Genomic DNA, 23046 nt, shown 5'->3' on the forward strand with positions numbered 1-23046 from the left:
ACTGATTATACGAAACAAAATTTTTTCCTTTATACTCCATGATTGTTCCATTGTTTTACTGTTGAATTAATGAATGTTCAGTGCAGAAATGTTAGATGCCACTGAAAGGGAAACTGCAGTGTGTTTTATAGATAGTTCGTTTTTTTTTTTCTTGTTCCTTTGTGATTATGAAATGCTTTATTTTCAGGAAGGTGAGAGAAAATGCTAACGGCAGCTCTTGGAACCAGGACGCAGACTCATTGTAGTCACTGGTCTTTGTGCAGATGCCTGCTCTTGAATTCGCTCCCTTTCTGTTCGGTGTTAAAAATGGTTTGCAGTGTTTCAGAGTCCCAGAATATGTGGCTTCAGTTACATGGGTATATTCTGTGAGAATTATTACTGCCAGTGGAACTCAGAGTTGATAAATGCTACTATTACTGTACAATTACATATTAAGTGTTGCCTGCATTACTCTCTCAGGCCAACACACTGCACTCCCAGGGAAGAAACACATAACATGACATAAAGAAAATGAGAACATATTTAAATAGGACGTCTCCTGGATAGTCTAGGGAGAGATTAAATGGGATTTCAGCTTAAGTCTTGTGTAGGTAGATATGCCTGTGAAAAATTAACAAAATGGGAGATGTAAAGGGATTTTCTTAGCTTGCCATTTTTCCCCCAGCTAGTAGAATCTGGTATATCATTTCTAATATAACACTGTTTGAATATTGTTCTGTTTTAGTTTGCTTTTAGTTTCTTTGAGAAAATAATTCCAAGACTTGCTTTCTTTTTCTGTTGCTATTTCTTTCAGCTGTGTCTAACTGGTTGACTTACGAGAAGAAAAAGTGCTGTGAAACACAGTGCATAAATAAATAAAAGTAGTAATGCTTTTTATGTGTTTTTTCCCTGCTAATTTTTTCTGGTGATTATTTATAACTATATGAAAGCAGTATCTATCTGCACGAGCACTTAGAAGACACACCTGATTTAGTTGTGCATGTGAAGAAAGGGAAATATACAGAATATTTCTCTTTTTAATATCTGATTGAAATCCACTGAGCGTTGTTGTTCTCCTGTTAGTAATGCACAGACAAAAGAGCAGGCTGTCAGCAACAACATTTCCTTAATTTGTATTTCAGAGGGCAAACATGTAGAACATACATTTTATGGATATGTGTGTGCACAGATGAGTGTACATTGGTTGTAATGTGTAGTAATATAGCAAAGCTCCCGATAGAGTGAAGCAGAGGGAAATCCCAACAGTATTACAATGCATAGGTTGTGTTTACAATTGGAGTAAACCTTCTTTAATCTGTGAAATGAGCACTTGTTTTTTGTAGGCACGCAAAATACAGTGTGAACACTGTCACCATCACTTCTAGGGAAAGTAAGGAATTGTACTTAAGAGGCTGTAGGACACATGGCATCTGAAGGAGGTAACCAGACCACAGCTGGCTTTGAGAGTTGGATTAAAAGGCAGGACATTCTCTGTATGAAGGATTAGATTCACACCGGATTCTCAGTACTGGCGGAATAAATCTTTTCTTTCTTTATAGAAACAGAGCAGTTTGAGTTGATAGGCTTGATGGTGGAAGCTAAGTATCGATTATCTTTTTTTAATTTATTATTTATAATTTAGAAAGTTGTTGTTTATTTTACGTTATCTTTCAAAAGTACTATTCATAAAAGATAATTGAGCAGTATCTGGAATATGGATTTACAGAATTTTTATCCGTTGTAGGAAAAAAAAAATTGAAGAAAATGGATTCCATATTGGCCTGTTCAGCGTGATGTATGTTTTAGAAAACAGTCCATTCTTAGGAGCTCAATTTGTACTGATAATCATAAAAATGATTTTGAGGAGGGAAAGAATGTGTCACAAGCACTTTCTGGAAAATGTAATTAGCAAGACTAAATACCACTTCTCCTTTAAAATCAAATCATAGCAAAGCACCCTGCAGAGAGAACTGTTCCTAAACAACTGCCAGAGTCCAGGCAAGGAATATACAGATGTCTGTCTGAATGGGGAAAGATGTAGTTGAGTTCACACATATCTTTATTGTGTGAACATTTTTTTAAATTCATGTGTGTGTTTTCAGTGCACTGCTTTGAGGAATAAAAAAGTGTTTTGCCAATTCAGTACTTGCAGCAGAAAGTACTTAGTAAAAAATGTGTAATAAATTGCGTCTTAGAACTCAGGATCCTGATATACTTCCTTTGACTTGAAAGACAAAATGAGGCTAATTGTGAATTATTTGAAGCTATTGTAAGCTGCATCAAATTTCTTTTTTAGATGTTTTGGTGAATAACAATAGGAGCTGATACTTAGGGTATTTTATTAACATTATTTATGTCCTTAGGAGCACGGAAACATGAGAAAAAGAAATATGAGTGCTTGCATTTTGCTGGTATAGTGTTATTTAAACTTTTTCCTTTAAGACAGCAAGTCCCACCTGATTTTTTTTAATGAGCCGTACCTTAGGAAAGATTGAAAGAATATAGAATATATGAATAACACAGCAGCCTCACTGATGATATGTTAAAAAAGCTGTGTTTCCTTAACAGAAGAGTAAGCATGTTATTATTTGAAATTTGAAAGTTGTGAAGTTTTAAAAGATGTAAAAAACAAATCAGATTCCATCATGGGTGTGCTCTGCTTCTTAATTAAAAGATGTTTTATCAATGACATTTACGTCTTTTTCACTGTTGGTTTCCATTCCGCTTCCGCCAGCAGCCTTTTTTTTTTTTTTTTTAAACAGCTCTCGCAAAGAAAGAATGAGAAAATGCATTTCTGTATAACATTCTGAAGAGGTATAAAGTGAGAGTTCAGAAGAAGGAGGATACCATATTTGAAGATAAATTAATCTGTAGATTGTTAGATTTTTTTCATTGTAGATATTGGCACTGGATATTCCTTGAAGCAAGATTTTATTATTCTTTTTTTTTTTTCCCCAGCACCTTTACAGACCTGAAGATGATAGAAAACACCATTATTGTAGTGTGTCCTTACTTATCAAGTGTAGTTCTGGTTTCCTGAAACTAAAATCACCTTCACAACAACTTTCTAATAGAGGCAAGTTTATTTTTGCTTGGATGTTTGAAGTAATTACATAAATAGCAAACATTTTTGTCTCTACAATTGGATTATGCAACTCAGTGATGTATTATTAAATGTGCTGGGCAGTTATGATACAACCTCTGAACAGTTCTGAAAGGAAGTTTGGGATTATTCCTAGTTAACAAGACATAGTATAGAAGGTAGGTGATTTTTCCCACCAGTTGTTTTATTGCATGGAATGCAGCAGAATTTCTTCAGATACTTGTGCCTGAATCTTCTAGCGGTGTGAAAACAGTTTATGAAAGCCAGAATGTGTAAATTGCACACTTGTTGCAGAGATCATCAGAATATTTTATTCTTTATATAAAGTCTAATGTTGTTCTGGAGAGAAGAGGATTCATGACTTGGTTATCAACACATACGGATTCTTCACTGATTTTTATTAAATAACGGACTGGACAATTAATGTGTCAAGACTGTACAGTATAAGTATTTTGATGCCTTAGGCTGCTGTGCTGCTTGCTCACCTGACTCACACAAAAAACTAAAAATTTTTGCTTATCTTATAGTCCTCCTGTCAGTGTAAAAGTGCATGAGCTATGCTGTACTTGAGTACCAATGTGGTATTCTTCCATAACGGAGAGTGTTTGAAATAGTTATAGTGAGAATCTGGAATTCAGGAATTGACGTTTCTCCAGGTTTTTAAGTACTGAATATTTACATATATATTTTTTTAATCAGCGTATCACTGGAAAAACATCTTACAAGAGAAAATTAAGTGAGATTCTGACTTATGCCTGAATATAACCTGAGCTCTAAATGTTATGGTTAAGAAGCTCTTGTAGATTAGACCTTATCTTAAAATTGCCTTCCGTCTTGTATGAAGTCAATTATGAGTTGGGATGTTATCTTTAACAGCTCAGTGGAATTTTCAAATGTATCACTACTTAAGTTTTACAGTTCTTAGGTTTCTGGAGGCATGGAGAATAAAAGTAATTCTGAACAAATTATTTTCTTTATTTTAGGTTCACTGATAAGATGCAAACCAGAATCTGCCTGTTGGTAGTCTTTCCAGATACGATTCAGAGCTAATAGGGGAGACTGAGAAGTACCATGACTCCAAACAGAATCATTTTGGTAAGTCAGTCTCCTAAGTCCGTTAAGAGTTGAGAGCACGGACCTTCACATGAGCAGATTTTTTTTTCCGCTCCTTCATAGTTAAAGTATACTTTTAAGAAACATTGCTAAAAACACAAGCCATTTACATTCTGTAGAGTGTTCATGCTGCCAGAAAACTGGAGAAAAAAACCCAGCACATTCCTGCAACATAGCGTAGAACCATAGAATCATTAAGATTGAAGTGACCACTAGCATCATCTAGTCCACCTGTCAACTCATCACCATAAACCACATCACTCAATGCGACATCTGCCCTTTCCTTGAAAATCTCTAGGGATGGTGACTCCCTCTTCCCTGGGCAGCCTGTTCCAATACCTCACCACTTTTTGAGAAATTTTTCCTAATATCCAACCTGAACCTCCCCTGACACAACCTAAAGCTGTTACTCTTGTCTTACTGCTAGTCACATGGGAGAAGAGGCCAACTCCCACCTTACTACAATCTTTCAGGTAATTGTAGAGAATAATACGGTCTTCCCTGAGCCTCCTCTTCTTCAGGCTGAACAATCCCAGTTCCCTGAGGTGCTTCTCGTAAGGCTTCTGCTCCAGACCCTGCCAGCTTTGTTGCCCTTCTCTGGACATGCTCCAGGGCTTCAACGTCTTCCTTGTAGCGAGTGGCCCAAAGCTGAGCGCGTTATTCAAGATGCAGCCTCACCAGTTCTGAGTAAAGTTATACTTAATTAGAACATCCTGCCACATCCTAAACTTCTAGAAAACTTCACAGCACTTCAGCATTGTGTTCTGGTTTTGGTCAAATGAAACACAATGCTCTTTGTATCTGTATAGGTTTCGCATTCTTTCAGAATTAATTATTTGGTGTTTCTGTTACATCTTTCTTGGTAAGTCTACATCCCTCTGCATGTCAGGAAGAATAGTCTTGTATTCAAAGTCTACTAAATAACATCATCTGCTTTAGGAGTGCATTCAGAACAATATATTGGCTGCTATACAGCAAATTTTAAATAAAACTAGTTCCACAACAGAAACCTAATACTTATGTATTCACTATCTAAATAAGCTTTACAGGCTCTTGATCTCCTTCCTGAACTCCTAAAAGCTTAATTTTTAATGTGGTAACCATATGGTTTTTAATACTATTAATTCTTAAGTGTACTAGTGCTCTCATTTTAGCATGCACAGTTCCCTTACACCTCAGGGAAGGTTTGATTGTGTTAATACAGCTAACAGTGTAGCTTGACTATATTAAAGCCTACTAATGTGTTTAAAAGGGATGGAGAGGTCACACTCTTTTCCCTTTACACTAGTTCTGTGTTCTCTTTTTACATACTTACATTAAAGTATATTACATAATATATACACGGATGATTAAGGGAAAAAGCTATGCCACTTTCATGTCTCTGGAAGGTAGGGTGCAAGTATGTATTCTGCGTATGAATATGTAGATATCACCTAAAGATAAATTGAGGATAGGTAGGTAGAAGATGCTTAAGTGTGAGTTAGAGCCCAGTTCTTTAAGCAAAATAGCCCTACCTAAGAAACATTTGGATAAATTCTTCCTTACTTTTCCTCTGTGCAGAACTCTTATACAACTATCTACTCACCCCACCCTTTTCCAGAATTTCTCTTCATCTCCTGTTTTGATAACTGCTACACTTCATTGGTGTTCTTCACCCACACTTGGCCCAAATAGCAAGTAGAGACTTCTGATTAATGATTGCGTATTATTACTGACTTTTTTGTAAAAGCAATAAAGAACAGATTATGTCTAGCATTGTACCATTGTTAAGGCATGAGAGTTTCTTCCTACAATTCCTAGCCTTCTTGATTTTTGTTTTAGTCACAGTGTTCCTTAACTTACTGTAGTGGACATTAGGTATTCTCTGAACTGCTGTGCACATGGAGTTCCTTGCCTGTATGTGCTTTATCTGTCTAAGCAGAGCCATGGAAAGCATCTTATGCACCTTAAAATGATGCTTCTTGGCAATTGCAAGAACGTACCTGACAGAATAATCTGGGATGCAAGCTGAAAAACAGAGGCTAGCTAAGAAGAGGGATTTCCAAAATATTGGTGTACTGTGGTTCACACATGAGAAAAAGACATTTGAGAAGTGCATCCAATGCAAATACAGAGCCTGGGTTAGAATTGGAAACATCTGTAATCCCTGTCTCAGTGAGGCACAGCTGTAGTAGCACAGTGAGTACTATTCTGTAGCACAGTGGTAGAGCTGTAGCTCTATTTCTGTAAGCAAATCTGTTTCTGCAGCAAAATAAATTGGGCAACTCTTGATCTAAGGTATTACTGTTCTATCGTGATGCTCTTCTGACAGCCACACATGAACATTACGTTATTAGTACATCAGAAAAAAGGTCATAGTTGCTTAAATAAATAACATTGGTATTTTGCAAATGAGCAATTAAGTTATGAAGCTTATTTTTATATCACTGTTGGCATTGAACCCGCTTTGCATTATTTAACACCTAACACTCCAGAGTTGAACTCCTAACACTAGAATGCTTTTTGTCAAGTATGCAGTGTAGCTTTGTTGTGGCAACATCTCTTGTGACCTCCTAAAGCAGGGGCAGAGCTGATAGGTGTAAGGTTCTGCACTTAACTACCGTGTAGTTAGCTTGGTTGTCTTCACAGCCTCTCTCTTTGCTCAATCCCTTCCTGTCTTGCACCATGCCTTTGGCAGCAGTTTCCTTTGATTCCTGGCACAGAAGCGTGGTGTCAGTGCAATGCATGCCCTCTGCAGTAGCTGAATTCTGTCTCAGCTGGCTTTTCCAAGACTCTGCAAACATTTGCTACCTTCTCTACCTCCTTATTCATATCTCCAAAGTAGGACACTACATGAGATAATTGGCTTGATCCATTACACAAGTCACCTTGGTGGAGAGTGGTAAGCCTAGCCTTTGAAGTGATAAAAACTAGTGAGAAGTGATAATGTCCCTTTATATTGCAGTTTATCAGAAGGGATTCCAGAAGGGAAAAAGTTAAAGAAATCTTGTCAAACTCAGATTTTTTTTTTTTAAATGCATGACTCAGTGTTTACTGTAAAGTTCTTTTTTTTTTTTTTTTTTTTTTTTTACTACAGACCGAGCAAGGAAGGAAACAAAACATTTGAGCTCTCTGTATAAAGGCAGCTACTTTCTCTGTGCCTTTTTCTTTCCTCTGTTTAATTCCTAATACCCTAGAGATACAGTTTCCTCCCTTAGCAAGGACTGTGACCTTAAAAATAGCCAATTCCAAAATAAACACAGCAAAAAAAAAAAAAAAAAAAGACTTCAATTGTTTCATATATATGGTAAGTACTTAAAACTGTGTCCTTGCTAAAGCTGAAATTCATAAAATTTTGAAGCTTTTGTTTCTCTGAGACTTTTGTTTCTCTGAGTAATCTGTTAAAACCTTGGGTGCTATTTGCCAGTAGTTTGTCTCTGTCCTTACCACTGTGGCGGTTTCCAGATGACACACTTTGACTTTGGCTCAGTGCTGGGTGTGCTCACATCACACAGGAAAAGGGTGATCACAAGGCCTCCTCATGGACACTTCTGTATGAGCTTGTCTCATGCTAGTAAGCATCACTGCTGCTCAAGGCCAGCTGGATGACTCTTCAAACAGAAGCTTTTCCTATCACTTTCACTTCTATTTTTAAAATTGTTCTCTGTTGCGTGAAAGAGGAGGTGGTCCCACCCAGGTTCCCTGTCTGGATTGAGGCTTTGAAAGTCACTCTGTTGAGGCAGACTTCTGGACAGTCTCATTGCCACCACTTCCTTCACTTCCATCTGCAATTGGACCAGAGTTCACAGTTTATACAAAAGCCTTTTCCAGGGAAGGAACTTATCTAGTGGGGGAAAAAGCCTTTCCCAGCTCCCGTTTGTTAAGAGCTGTACTGATCATTCAGGAGCCCTCCAGTGGTGTGCAATGATAAGGACAGAAGGGTAGGAGAAAGAACATTCAAGTCCACCAAGTAAATCCCCTCTGACAAGCAAGATGAATATTTTCCATGTCTGGACATTGAGCTGTTGTCCTTATGCTCTTGCATGGATAAGTTAGTCAAGTCTTACAAGTGCAGCTCAGTCAGAAGTGTCTTCTGTCTTTGTTAAGAAAGGCTGTTTAAAACCACTGAAGATTCATGAGTAACAAGCTCTTGGATCTTCAAAAACATTTCAAGTAGTACTTGTGCAGACTGTCACAAGATGCAAGCATTCCCTGTGCTTTTCAAGGCCTGAATTCATAATGCAGGAGTGAGTTTTCTACCCCTTCCCACATGAATATGTGTAGCACAGAAAATATTTGGGCTCTCGAGTACTTTCCTCTGAATATAGTCTTAAATCTTTAATTTAATTAGAAAAAAAAGTGCTAAAGCATTTTGAAGTCTGAGAGCAAGACTATGAAACTTTTCTGATTAATGCAGACAGCTTGGTTCTTTTAGGTGTAGGAAAAAGAGAAACAGCCAGCAAATGAGCTGGGGGAAGCAGCAAATGAACATTTTGTGTACTTTTCCATCTAAGATGTAATAGTTTCTGAAGGTTTTTTAATCCATCATGTTAGCCTAATCCCCATGGAGCTCATTTTGAAATTAAATATACCAAAGCATTTATGATTTACAAAGAGGGAAAAAATACAAGCCTTAAAAAATATCATGTGTTTGATCTGTTTGTCGCTATGAAAATATTGACAAAAGGCAAAAGAATGGCCTTCATTTAGATTATTATTCTTGGCTTGCTTTAATGCTTTCTTATTAAGGGCAAACTCCCATTTAGATGTGAGATTAACTCTTTCATTATTGCAAAGAAATAAGAAACTGAAAATTTGAACTCAAAACTCATGAAAGTAGCAATTCTAACCCAAGTAATTTGTATGTGATTCCTACTCAGAAAAGTGTGATGTATCAGAAGAAACCTTTGAAAAGTTAAAAATGTATGTGGAATAGATTATGCAGTGCATAGGCTTCAAAATATCTTTAAAATACAGCCTGCTCTGTAAACTTAGAAACATGGTTAATTACACATTCATCAAAGTAGTCACAGAAGCTGTCTGCATGTTAGCAATGTGAAGGATCAGTTTCTAAGGTAGATAATACAGTCCTTTGCACACACCATGCAGTCGCTGGGCTGCTGCTGCTACTACCCATTCTTGTTAGTTTGAACCCCTTTCTGATAACTTAAAACTCATTAAGATTAGAAGGAGAATGATAACCTAGCTCTGCATTAGTAATGTGATGCCTAATGTTGCAGGGAGGCAAACTTGAAGTTTAAGCTATCTGTTGTTGTATTACAGAGAGACAGATACAGATGTTATACTGCCATCCCAAAACTGCTGAAAGAAATTGCTAATTTGAAGTATTTATTCAGTTTAATTCCCACTGAACTAACATTAGTAAGAAAACTGTGTTGTTATCACTTCAGTATCTGAAGAAGCCTGTTGGCCAGAATGTCATATGAACAGGAATGTCTGCTGGGATATTTAATTTCATCTCCCTTGACAATGTGTAGTTGTCTCTTTTATCCATTCTTTATTAACTGTTAGTGAGCTGTGTAACCTTGTAGAATAGGAAGCAGTCTCTCCAGGCCAGCACAAAGCACACAGAAGTCCATATCTGAAGAACATGCATACAGAATTTATAGAGTTAGCATTTCACTCCAGTGAACCGAGATGTTCACAATTTTCTTCTCGTAATTTCCCACCAGTTGTTTTTGTTTGTTTTTTTTTTTCTTCACTGACCTATACTCTTCCTTGTCTCTACAACTGAGAGTAATCTTTAGGACAGTTTCTTCCTGCAAAGATACATCTCCTTTACCTTATCTGTGTAGACTGGTTTGAAGGCTGCTTGCTCAGACGTACAGAAACAACTCTCTTGACACTTCGTGAACCTTTCATCACTACCGCACACCTGAATTTAACTGATGCTTTGTACAGAGATCTTAGCATTTAAAACTGTATCATCACAACACCTGCATTGTGCATTGGGTTATGTGTGTCATAGTGGAGTTAACAGACACAAATTTGATTGGTTTGCCATGGGGAGTAGTAGGAAGTGTAGTAAAGCTTATAATAAGCAGTAAGCTTGTGTTTGGAGTTGTGGACCAGAAACACCACTTCCATGCAAAATGCATTCACTGTACAGGTATCTCATGTCTTGTTGTTTTTTTTTTGTCGACTTCCTTTTTTTGCTGCATTTTGGGTCTTTGGAGTTGAGGAGTAGATTTTTCTCAGGAGCCTGCAGTGTTTAAAATATAGGGGGACACCGCTTTATTAAAACAATTATTTTAGTTGTCTCAGCAACTGGTTTTACATAAATGATGAAGAGAAAGTGATATAGGAATACGTTGGTTGTAATGGTAAATCCACTGCTTTATATGTGAACAAGAAAGTACTCTGGAGTTTCTTCTTGTTGTAGTTCATTTTATTAGAGATGATTTTTTTTTACAGCTTAATATTATCCAGCTTCACAGTCAAAAAATACAGCACTTGTATACTCAGTTTTGTATCCGTTTCTCTCATCTGTGTATCTACTAAGTTCCTCCACAAGGAAACAGATATATCAAATATGGATGCAAAACAGCATCCGAAAAAAAAACCAGACATTACATTTCATAATTGTCTGCAAAATACTTTCCCGCCCTTCTTCAAAGCCTCACTCAGTTAAATAGGCAGCAACTACAGCATGAGGGAGAAAGGAGTAGTGACTCCTGAAGAGATCTGCTTGAAAAACTTTGTTATAAATAGTTGATTTTCTTACATCTTTGCTGTGTTGAAGGATAACTGGAGAACAAGGAGCATTCCGGGCGATGTGTTTCTAGAATCAGCATATTTAATTTCCAGCGTTCACAAATGATTAAGAAATAGTTCACAAAAGAAGACCAAAAACCAATGCTGACAAAAGTTAATTCTTTTTCTTTCTCTAGGGATTTAACAGTAGAATCAAGTTTAAACAATATTAGTGGTTTTCACTGCTTAAAACATTTACAGTACTTTTAAAAATGTATTAAAGAAGTACAACATATTATAATTAACATCCTTTATCTTTTTAACCTGTTACCTGGTTCTCAGTATGATTTCTGAACCCCTCTTCAAATTTTTGCCTGTTGTTTTATTAATCTTTATATTGCAAACACCCTACAGGATACGATTTTTCCTATTCTAACATATGGTAAAACAAAGTTGATATGTTATTATGGCTGTAGACTACTGGTGACCATGTGATTGGTATTCTTCCACACTCTGTTGCCTCTCTGGCTTACATTCTGGCTTTTATTGCAACCACGAGACTGGGGCTGCTCAAAGTTCAGCATCAGCTAGCTGTCACAGAGTATCACAGAGATTCACAGTGTCATGAGCTAGTATGATTCACCTCATGGAGGTACTGGAAGTGACTCCAAGTCATTTGTTTTATCAGCTCTGAAAGCTTGCAGATATAGAGGAGACAGGTGAAAAGTGCTGTTTTAAGAGAAATATTGCTGCAGTGTGACTCTTTGGCCTTTTTAACTGTTTAGGGCTAACTTTAAGGGCTAGTACCAACTTCTCTTTCATTTTCTCCTGTTTGTTGAAAGTAAGTATTGGTAGCCTTGGGGAAGGGAGGCTGTAATACAGCAGATTTTCCTGTGGGGGCAGCACTGCTTAACTTCCAGAAATAAAGAGCAGTTGCAAGAAAAATAGTGAGAAGGGAAGTTAACAAGTACTCTGTAGTCTATTCTCAGGTTCCTTACTTTGATAAGTAAAAAATGTCATGCAAGCATGCCTCCATCGTACCTCCCTAATGTTTTCCCTGAGTGAAAGCAGTGTGTGGAAACTTTTGGTTTCCTGAGTCTCAGCAGGTAAAACTAGTATATTCATTTCCCAGGAGCTCATGCAGATGTTTTTTTTTTCTTAATCTTTGTCTTACCATGTTTAAGATAGCAGCTACTGGATTCTGCTTTAAGTTTCAAGTTCAAATGAACCCAGACACTTTTGGTAAAATATCAGAAAAACCACTGAACTTCACCTGCCTTTGCAAGGAAAACTTGTAAAACCACGAGTTTCCCACACTTCCAGTGTGAAACCCTGCATTAACTCAGAGCTTCTTTTCTTCTACCTCAGATCCTCTGATGGATCACAACCCTTAGGGAATGTCTTAATCAACTTTGGCCTGTTTTCAAAGTTTGTAGTAAAACTTAGAATTCTTTCCATGATTGGAGAATTTTGTAACAAAAGCAAAGCACGAGTGTAACCCGTGTAGCTTTTGAATCAGTGGTTTTAGAGATGGTTCGTAACCTTTGAACATAGCATGTATGTACTAAGCTTGGCAAGCATCCCTATTTTGGCAGGTCTACTTGTGTTTTGAAGGGGCTGTCCCACCTGTTGTCACAGCAGTGTGGCAGATTGCTGGCCTCACCACAGAGATACAGGACACTGTAAAATAAATGTCTCAGGGAAATAACATCTCCCATAAAACACAGAAGGCTATATTGTGCTGTAAGATAAAGCCTTCGCTGGCGTACCGAGGAGGTTGCAAGCAGCTGGTCTCTTCAGATGCATCTCTCTCTGGGCTGGCTGCAGCAGCATTTGCAGTGGGACCTCCACCACATGTTAACAGCATTGCACATATGCCCAGCCAGAATGGCTCAGGCTGAGCAGAGGGGGCAGGCTGCAGTAATAGTTCTCCTTCTGTCCTCTTACATATACTTCAGGTCCAGCCAGCCTGAACAAATCTCCTTTCACTTGCTGTATCTCCCCTAAGGTTCAGTGTGTAGGCTGGAAATCTCTCCAGTGTAAAGGCACAGAGAGAAAATGTTACTGGTTGATCTGTTACTGTGTAGGTAAACTATAGGCTAAATTTTACCCTTATTTGAGAACGTTTGACCCTCCGACTCGAGCTGAGTCGTTTTTTTTCTGTGCAGCCAGGGACACCAGCTTCCTCTCATTTACCACAAAGATCTGAAGTTTTGAAGTAAGCCTCTCCAGGCTAGTTATCCAGTTGTTCACTCTGCCTCCTGTACCTAGGCCTGGTGAACAAACTTTCAGCTCTTGAGAGCCAGCCACTTCTTCCTGTTCCTCTGACCTCTCTCTTTGCCTATTTTACCGCTTGGTCTTTTGAATTGAAGTAATGGTGTCATTAATGGAGTTACTTGCTGGAGTGCAAACATTGGTAAGAAAAGCAGAAAGAGAGATGTGTTGCTTTAGCCTTGCTTCTTCTGATGTCAGTATGCCCATGGTAACGTCTATGAAATTAAGTCTTACCTGTTTGGTTGATTTTTCTTTTTGTCATCTACTACAAATACCTCAAAGTCAAATTAATAATGATTGTTTTTTAATTTTGTAATTCCAGAGTGGTTTGTTTTTTTTTTAATTGTATTCTCATTTTCAAACATAACATTAGCCCAGTCTCTTAGCTAATTTTACATAGTTAAAAAATGTAAGCAAAATCCCCGCATCCATATTTGATTTAGAAGGGGATGACAAAAGCAAAATTTTTAATGAGGGTTGCTCTGAAAGTAATGCCTCCTCTTTTATTATATTGGCCCACGACATCAGAGGCAGATGTTGAGATGGCAGCAGAGCTTGAGCCATCCCACCACTATCCCATTAAATTTTGTTGCCATGTGGCAGATGGCAGCAGAGGGGCAGTCTGACAAAATGATGTCTGATGTCTGACATGGAAGTGCATATAAAGCAAAGCTGTGTTGTTGAATTCCTCCATGCAGAAAAAAAAATGGCCATCCATTGATATTCACTGATGCTTGCTTAACATTTATGGAGACCAAACAGTGGATGTGAGCACAGTGAGGCAGCGGGTGGTGCCTTTCAGCGCTGGTGACAGCAACATGGAAGATAAGCCATGTTTCAGACATCCACGCACAGCTGTCAGATCATGAAATGAAGAGTGTCCAGATCAGCTCATCTGTGACTATGTTGAAAAACAGTTTTGTAGCTGGTAATTTTCTCTGTCAGTGTTATGTGTTCTTTGTATCCGTTGTCATTTCCATGGAAATAAATAGGACTTTTGTAGCAACCTATATATTTTTAAAGTTATTGTGGGAACTTTTTTATTTTGGTTTGGTTTAGGGTTTTTTTTGTTTCTTTTGCAGAGGGAACAATGTAAGAATGTCTGAATCTTGAAACCTAAGGTTCCTCTTTATTAAGAAGCATGTGCTTTGAAGTTTTTTCCTAAAGATCTGTGTATCTGCCTCTTAGGATGCATCACTTGTTAATAATTCTAGGAACAATGTAATAGGCATACAATTTGGAAAGGAATATTACGTGCCTATTAAAACTTGGATTTTTTTTTGCTTTTATTAGCCATAGTATTACTTTTTTTCCTGCTTTTGCTGCTCTTAGCTTATTGTACATTGAAATGAAAAGGTATCTGCAGAGATGGAGAAAGATTCCCCTTTTTAAATGCTCATTTGCTGCTTTTGGTGAAAGTGCTTTAAATGCTGTGCTGAACATTGTAAAGTTCCTGAAGCTGTAATAGAAAACACTAGTTTCTGGACTTCCAAGGGAAGAATGTGGTTAGGATTATAGCGACTGAATCACCGTCGATGGGTGGTCTTGACTCCATGTGGTGCATAGTAGATAGGGAGACAGATGAGCCTTTGCTCCAGTAGGTGAAGAGCTGTACTTAAGTCAAAAAAGGGCCATGCCGGGCTATATTTTACTCACATGGGGGGTTAAATATGGTCAGATTGCGTCTCAGTATGGCTTTGTTTCAACTTTTCTGCGAAGTTAGATAAAGGATTTGCTTAAAAGCTCAGCAGCTGTAATGTTACGTGCTCCTTTTGGCTCCTCAAATTGCTTCTTTTCATTCAGTGCATTTCCATTGTTCCGTTAGCTTTTAATGAGACAGTTACAAAATGTCTGCCTCACTCTGACCGCCATTTTGTAGCCTGATTGTTGGATAATGAAGACTGTGAGAAATAGAAAATAAACAGCATGGCATAGAGGCGATTTCAAAAGGAGCACAAACTCTGCATATTTTATTTAGATGCTTAATTGTTGCCGACTGGCTGCATTTAAACAACTGACTTTGCAGTGTCTGGAAGAAGACCAGCTCCCGAATTTGAGGAGCTGACCTTGGGTAGATGCCATCAACTGTTCTTTTCTATTGGCATAAACGTGCTGCTGGCAGGATCTCCCTGTAGCTGCAGTTGCTAACCCAACTCTGAATCAGAACCTGCTCACATTGCACTAGGCCACCAATTTATGCTATTTATTCTGAGTATTATTCACAGCCCCTTCAATGACAGAGATTTGATCTACAGTATATAGGATGTTTAAAAATAAGAACCCTTGAAATCACTATAATTAAGCTTCTCCCATAGAGCAACCAATGTTGTTCAGAAAAAAAAGAGAGGAAGGGAGGCTTCAAGTTTGCTGAAAGCAAACAGAATTGAAGGGATACTGTGGAATTGTTATCGTGCTCCTATGGATGGGGTGCTAACTGAGCAAGGAGAGCAGTAGTGGCATTTGCTTCCTTTATGAAAAACTCTTTTTTGTGCATAGAATGTGGGCAAGGGGGAATGGGGAAGGGCTCTTTACATTCACAGTAGGGCGCAGATTCAAAGGTGTTTAAAATTCTGCCGTATCTTAATGATAATAGTTCATCCTAGTATCAGAACAGTACTTCTATTTTTAAAAAGCAATCAATCAATCATTTTAATACGTTGCACCCTTAGTGCCAAACACCTCAGAAAACGGTGTATACAATAGTGAAAAAGCATATGAAACTACTTCTATAGAATTACTTTTCCTTTCTTCTTCACCCATACTTGTACAGTAAGATCTCAAAGCTGCTAGAAAAATCTGGAATTATATAATGGAGTAAGCACTTTGAGCAAGACTAGTTGCCATGTAAGGAACACAGTTATAGACTGAGTGAGGAGGGGCAAAAAAATTGCCGCACCTGATTGAAGATCTCTCTAAAAATATACTGTGTGCTGGGCTTTCTTGGGTATTGTTGGCTTGTAGGGTGGAAGATGCATGCAGATACTTTACTTTCTTTTAGGATAACTGTTTTGAAAATTGCTTCTTCCCATTTTCTTCTCAAGACAGCTTCCTCTGTCTACTAGACTCTTTCAGAAAGCTGATCATATGGACATCATGCAGATGTAGGTAATTGTACATAAAAGTTCGTTTTCTGCTGCTGGCACAGTGATGCACACAAAAGCACAGTAGTTGTTTATGCATACGTTCTTCACCTGCAAAATAAGGATTGATATTTCTTTATCATAAGTGTGTGTAAGTTAGATGAAGCCCTTGCAATGCACTAGAAATACACTTTTCACTGTCATTAGTGATAAAAATGTGAACTATATAACTCAGTAATCTTAATAGTTTAAGAACTCAGAGGACTTTTATCTTTACACAAGTATGAAAGTATCAGTTCCAGATTCCAGAGAATATTCATCTATAACTACGTCAGCTACATTTTTTATTTACATATAGATTATCTCAAAAGTTTACATTTTCTTTAGTTGCCCACTATCTGGGACTGACCCTCACCCATTGCATTGATCAAAAGCTTTGTTTTTTTGAAGGTCAGCAAGAGGCAGTGATGTTTTTAGTCATCAAACTGATATGACTGATATAATTGCATTGGACCATCCTCCATTTTTATAGTGTCTCTTTCATTGTTGTCCTGCAGAGAGTTCTCCATGTCAGCAGGCCTCTATGTCTGCAGAAGTCATTCCCAGTCTGTATTAGTTCTCTTAGGTCCTACTCCTACTAGAGCACCTCTGACACATTTGAACTTTTCTTACCTTTTTTCTTTTATTTCTGAAGAGCAATTATAGATAAGGTATCTAGATGTTTTGTCTTTTTTTTTCATTTATAGTTACCATTTTTGCTCTGTTTTGTTATTTTCTTAAATCAGTGTCATGACTGTAGTATGCTTTGCACAATCACTACAGGGAGTTTCTTAAGAAGAGTTAACTATGTACACGTACAACAGAAGTCATGTCACGGTAGCAAGAGTAATCAGTGTTTTCATTCACATGCATCTCAGTCAGCTTCCATTTCACAAACTCACTGTATTTGATCTTCATCTGCCACTGTTTAGATCTTCATTCATTGTCTGTGTTGAGCAGAATGTAAATCTGGTGACATTTGAATCAGATTTTACACTGATACTGCTTTCAGTTTGGTCAACTATATTTCCTTTCTGTACTCACTAATTGTTCCTTTTTTTGCATGTTTTATCCAATGTATATTGCAGTTCTGGTGTACTTGTTGAAATACTGCATTGAAGATCAAAAGGTGGTTATGCTAGACTTTGAAGAAAGATGTGTTGAACCCACTGCTGTCAATATCAATAGCAGGGACAATGAATGCACAGAGTTTGGATCAAGCACTTCTTCAGACTTGTGGGCAAGGCACCCTAGTTTGTGACTCCTATACCATCATAGGTTGCAAGATGGTGGCAGTTCTGATTGTACAGGTGAAAAAGGAGTCTGAATTTTTGACTATCTTTCATGTCCAAGTGTGGGAAGGGCCTCCAGGTTTCTGTAGAATCTCATTCTTTGACCCATGTGACTGAGGGCCGTTAAAACTTTGCTTTAAATGCCATTCTCTTTTGTGGGCCTGTCTCCTATGTAATTCTAGTCATGATGTTTGAGAACTACTGAGTCATTCTCTGCCCAAAGTCATTTCACATGAATTATTAATCAATTTCAAACATTCTTGTTGCTCCAACTATAAAGGGGAAAGTTCTAAAAGAGATTTTAGGTTTCAGTTGAAAAGTATCTTCTACAAATAGATATTTTTGTCAGAAAAAGTAACTGAATGGAAAGCAAATTTATTTAAGGTGAAATTAGTGACAAAAGAGCAAATGAACTGGAATCAAATCATAGGTTACAGAGATAAGACATCTGGATTTCTAGTCAGTTCTCTGAAGGTATAGTTAGGGGCTAGGAGGTAGAAGTTTATAAGGTTTGCTTTCTTCTTACAAAAGGCCATATTTTTAATGTAGTGTCTCAAATTAGCTTCCTTGGGGGATTAATAAGTGTTTTTTCATTAATTCAAAATAACCACCTTGGAACTACAAGGTAGTTTATGACCGTACATCTTAGCCTTATGTGTTTATAACTGTAATAGCATACTATTGTGATTTTTGTATATAAAGACATCCTTCCTAGGGACAGGTGCCTCAGCAAGCAGAATATGAGCATTTATGCTAAGACTTTTTTTAAAACATTTGCTGCTTTGATAATCCATGTCTTAGGCAGTATCTCAAAGGATTTTTTAATTTTTTTTTTTTTAAGTAGCAATAACAAGGGCTTATGTTTTGTGCTTGTTTATGGCAGCAAGGAACTGGACTTGGTCCCTTAAGTCCCTTCCTATTACACGTTTAATTTGAATAGACAGCAAGCATGTTCTGCTTCCTTGAGATGTGTCTGCTATGTTGACATCTGGAAAGCAGCCATGTGAGGTTCCTCGCATAGTTTTTGCAAACACCATTTGCTGGTGGAATGAGCCAGAGCAGACACCTCTTTTGGCAGAACTTTGTTGCCATCTATTTTTAGTTGAACCCTAGTACATCAAATTACTGTGTGTAAGCCACCGGTATGGCTTGAAGGCAGGCGCTGAAAGAAGAAAGGCAGGCTTTTTGTTTGCATAGTACCCAAAGTGCTTGGGGGTAAGTTATCCACATGTACGTTCCATGGACTACTTCCTTCTCATTAATAGAATGTCAGAAACTGTATTCCATGTTGACAGAGAAACTTAGAGATGAGAGGGTCTTGCAGTGTCCTTTCTAGTATCCATGGGGCACACTGGTGCACATGGAAATTTCAGAGGACAAATGCTGGCTAGAATATGCCCATTCTGAAATAACAGAAATTATGTACTCTAACAGAGCACTCAAGAGTGCATCCAGTAACTGAACAGGTAAATAACTCTAGTTTTGAGTCTCCCAGCTGACATCTATTAGCTTTCAAGTAATTTGAGAAGGACTGTTGAGTATTATTCTGTCCAAAGCAAGAGAACAGCCTTGAGTTTTTTTCCCAGAATGTTAAGGTGACAGAAAGGATGAAAAACTCCGTGGAGTCTCTGCAATCTCTGTACAAAAATGCCTTTTTCAGAAATTTGCAATAACAGCTAATTTTTACTCATGCTCTTTATGCTTTTTAAAGTTAACTGCACTTCTGCGTGTCGAATAAATCTATATGAGTTTTTAGTTCATACCTAAATATCTGTGGCAAAAACAAAAGTCCTAGTAGGCCTCTTAGTAGGGTATGTTATTAATAAATGTTTTTATTCCTCATGCAATTCTATGTTGTGTTTGCCTAAGAGGTTTAGGACAGACTTGCACAGAGGAGTGTCATTCAATTGTCTGATTTTTTTCTGAGCCTTTTATGAGAAGATGTTGAATATGGGAAAGCAATGGCACTCAAAACTCAAGCTGTATTTGAATATTTTAAGTCCTGTTTATGCAAAATATATTGGCTACACAATTGAAGTTCTGAAAGCTCCATGAAAAAATCTGATCCTCTTTCTTAAACATGCTTGGATTTCTTTTGTAATTGATTAGTTTATCTTCTTTTTTTTTAATGTTAAGTTAAAATCTTCTCCTCTTGAATATAGGTCGCAAGTTTTTGCAAGAGTTTTCCAAGCAATTCACTTGGATGGTGCTGGGACACTCAGCAGGTCTCTAGAGATCAACAGTGGCTAGGAATGTAAGCCAGTGCCAGGTGAATGGTCAGCTTTCATTCCTTTTCCATAGTTAATGTCAAAGGGTCAAAGATGTTCAGATCAGTTTTTTAAACAAAAAAAGTAAAAAGGCTTGCTAATAATTCAACATCAGCTGGGTTAGGCTTCCTAAGGTGATGTCTTTTTAATTGGATAGTTTTTATGTGATTATTTTCTTCTTGGCATTACTTTATGAACTTCATTAACTTTAAAAAACTCAGGTAGAAAACTTCAAACAAATGCCAGTATTTGTAGGTTGTTACCATTGTTTCCCCTTGATATTAGACAATTCTTCTCCATGTATCAAGAAGCACTTTTCTTCTGCTTCTATTCATCAGGTCCCAGTGGTGGAAATGTTTGTAGCTTCAATACATGGAATTTAGGTCTAGTCTGGTATCCTGATATGGCTATAAAGCTTCAGAAATTAGGATGTGTGCTGCACCAGTCTTCCTCTCTACGCATATCATTTTTGGATCATTCTGAAAGCATTTGCTATTAGAGAATATATAAATAAATTATTTGTGTATTTTTATTTCCTATTGATGCAATCCCATTTGCTATGTTCCTGTCTTTCTCTAGATATTATAAAATAGCCCATTTTCTTGCTTTATCATTCATCATGCATTGGTGATAGTTGAAGTCATGACAGTCCTGTTCATCCTGCCTACTTTAATGCTTTGTACTGGATTGTGTTTACATTGGAAAGATCGTAGTTTTTCTTCTATGAATTACCAAGTAGGTGAGAGTTGTAATTGTTATTTGCAGCTTAGATGATTCATTGGTGATAGAAAGTCTTAAATGAATGAGCAGCTTATTTACAATGCTCAGCATGACCATTGTCTTTCCACAGATGACTATTTGGGGTTTAGTTTTTTTTTTTAGCAATTAGGCATCATTCTAGTAAAAATTATTAGTAAGCCACAAACAAAAATCTCAGGTTCCTGATTTTCTACCAGCCTAACCTTTTGTACAGACACTATGAGCTCTCTTAGGAGTCACATTAGCATGCTGTAAAAAGCAGCATTGGACTAAAATGTTATTAAAGAATCCAGCAGGTCTGAGAGACTTTTGTGCTGAATTGTTGCATTGACAAATTCTCATTCACTTGAAAAGTTTGTATGAAAGTCTGTTTACAGTGGTAATTAAAGTATTGTGAATTCAAAACGTGTCCTAGCAGACATGCTCAGCGCTTTCACTGAAGTAAGTCAGGACAGAGAACTGTGCACTTCTTGCATCCAGCAGCTTAATTAGAGTGTTTTCTGGGTGGGAAGAATTATCGTGCCCTACTGTCTATATGAACCAATATTCTTAGAAGAGAAAGAACTCTACTGCAGACTTGCTATGTCCCAGTTTATCATCCACATTTTATTTAAGCGTGTGTGTGGCCTTTTTGTTTTGACGAAGGTGCTTTCTCTGTGCACTGTTGATGCTGCAAGACATAGAAATTAAGAAATGTTTATATTAGCATTTCCACAGCACCATGAAAGACTGTAGGAAATGTACATTTTACAGCGTAACTGGTATACAAAAGTGATGCATGTGGGCAAGGAAATATTTAAATGTCACTAGAAGTTGAGCTTTTAGATTTCTTGTATTTTGACATTGCATGAATTCTGAACTTTTTCAGTTTGTTTTTCTTCCTTCAGTGCTTGCTTTTTTATTTTACAGACTGATTTTCTGACCAGAAGAAAGCAGACAGAATTATTTGATGTTGAGAACCTTGTTAATTGTATGGCCCATTTTCACGTGGAGATCAGCTTTTATTTCCCCCCTCACTCTTTATTCTTGATTCAATTGTCAGTAAGGTTTGCTGAGCAAAAACACTGGATGTATTATGGGAAGAAATCTAATCAATGCAGCACCAAGGGACAGTCCTTCAGAAGCCTCCCTAGTGGCTGTGAGCCAGACTGGAGGTTACTACGAGGTTACTCTGTCTGACTTTTACCAAAATACCCAGCTACTTCTGAAAGGGCTGCCGGCAGCCCTGTGCATGTGTAACAGAAGCCTCATTAATATAAGCTCCCAATATATATACACCTGTTATGCTAGCCCCCAGCACAGAGCCTGTGTTTCCTATTTTAAACACTTTGCATGTCTGTCTACATTCCCTTCTGTCTGCAGTTGCTCTAGTGCGGTACTGCAGAGCAGCTCATATGCAGTACCTCCAGGGAATGCAGGAGGCTAAATAAAGTTGTGGCAGATGTCAGGGGACTTTGCCAAACGCTGTTTTCCAAGTTAGATAGTTTGAAAAATTAACTGGCTAATCCCAACTCTGTAATATAGAAGTTATAATAATTAGCGTGCAGCCTCATTAAGTATGCATTTCTTTAACTGCTCCTTTATCGGGTTTTGATGAAGGAAATTGCACTGACAAACATGTGGGAAATCTTTATTTGACTGGCAAAACTCAACTCCCATCCTTGTCCCCAAACCCCAATGCAAAGTGTGCAGTGTGACTCTTAAGCTCTTTTAAGCAGTACAGCACTTTCTTAGGGCTGCTACCTGTTTTGGCTCTGAGTTCTAAGAAATCACTTGACAGCAAAATTACTCTATGCCAAACTTTTCCTCTTTTATAAAATATTTGTTCAGCACATTCCAGAACAGGGGTTGCACTCAAAAAGTTACACATATTCTTTGTTAACGACCAAAAAAAAAAAGAAAAAAAAAGGATCAAAGCAGTATCAGATACAACTACTGCATTTACTGATTCGGCACAGGAGCAAAATCTTAGCAAACCCATGGAGCCGTGTTCTTTTTGGCTTGGTTTTCATGACCAATGCATGGAGAACCATTCACATCAGTACCTCTGACAGGCACTTGCCATGTTTGGCATAAAGGAGCAGTAAGTTTGCTTCACATAGCTCTCAATAAAGGCCTAGTGGTGCCCCCAGCAAAGCCAGGGATGCCACAAGGGATGGTGCTCTGGTGCTGTCACTCCAAAGCCACAAGGTACTGCTGGCCATACTCAGAACAGTCACAAGGACACCCTCCTGGTGGTGGTGTGGTTCCTGTGTATGGGGTCACATTTCTGTAAGAGGGCACATGTGCCATTACAGGTTTCACAGTTCTTTTTACAAGGCCTTCTTGATGATGTCTGCACTTTATTTCTATTGCCAAAGCCTTTTGCACGCAAAATTTCAGTGACATATGACTCCTAGAACTAGGAGTTATCAATGGCTAACAATTTCTGCTGTGGAATGTGCTCC

At 37.8% G+C, this 23046-nt stretch overlaps 1 protein-coding gene across 2 annotated transcripts in view; it reads left to right on the forward strand.

Annotated features, from left to right (window-relative positions):
- Positions 1-23046, forward strand: part of PPARA (peroxisome proliferator activated receptor alpha) — a 173815-nt gene that overhangs the window by 51343 nt on the left and 99426 nt on the right. For both annotated transcript variants that reach the window (XM_085233236.1, XM_085233242.1), the window contains exons 6-7: positions 2938-3055; positions 4066-4177. The gene's annotated coding sequence lies outside the window, so the exon portion shown is untranslated. The remainder of the gene's footprint in view (positions 1-2937; positions 3056-4065; positions 4178-23046) is intronic.

Source organism: Meleagris gallopavo, chromosome 1 (assembly GCF_905368555.1).
Source record: "Meleagris gallopavo chromosome 1, MGAL_WU_HG_1.1, whole genome shotgun sequence".
Classification (NCBI taxonomy): Eukaryota; Metazoa; Chordata; class Aves; order Galliformes; family Phasianidae; genus Meleagris; species Meleagris gallopavo.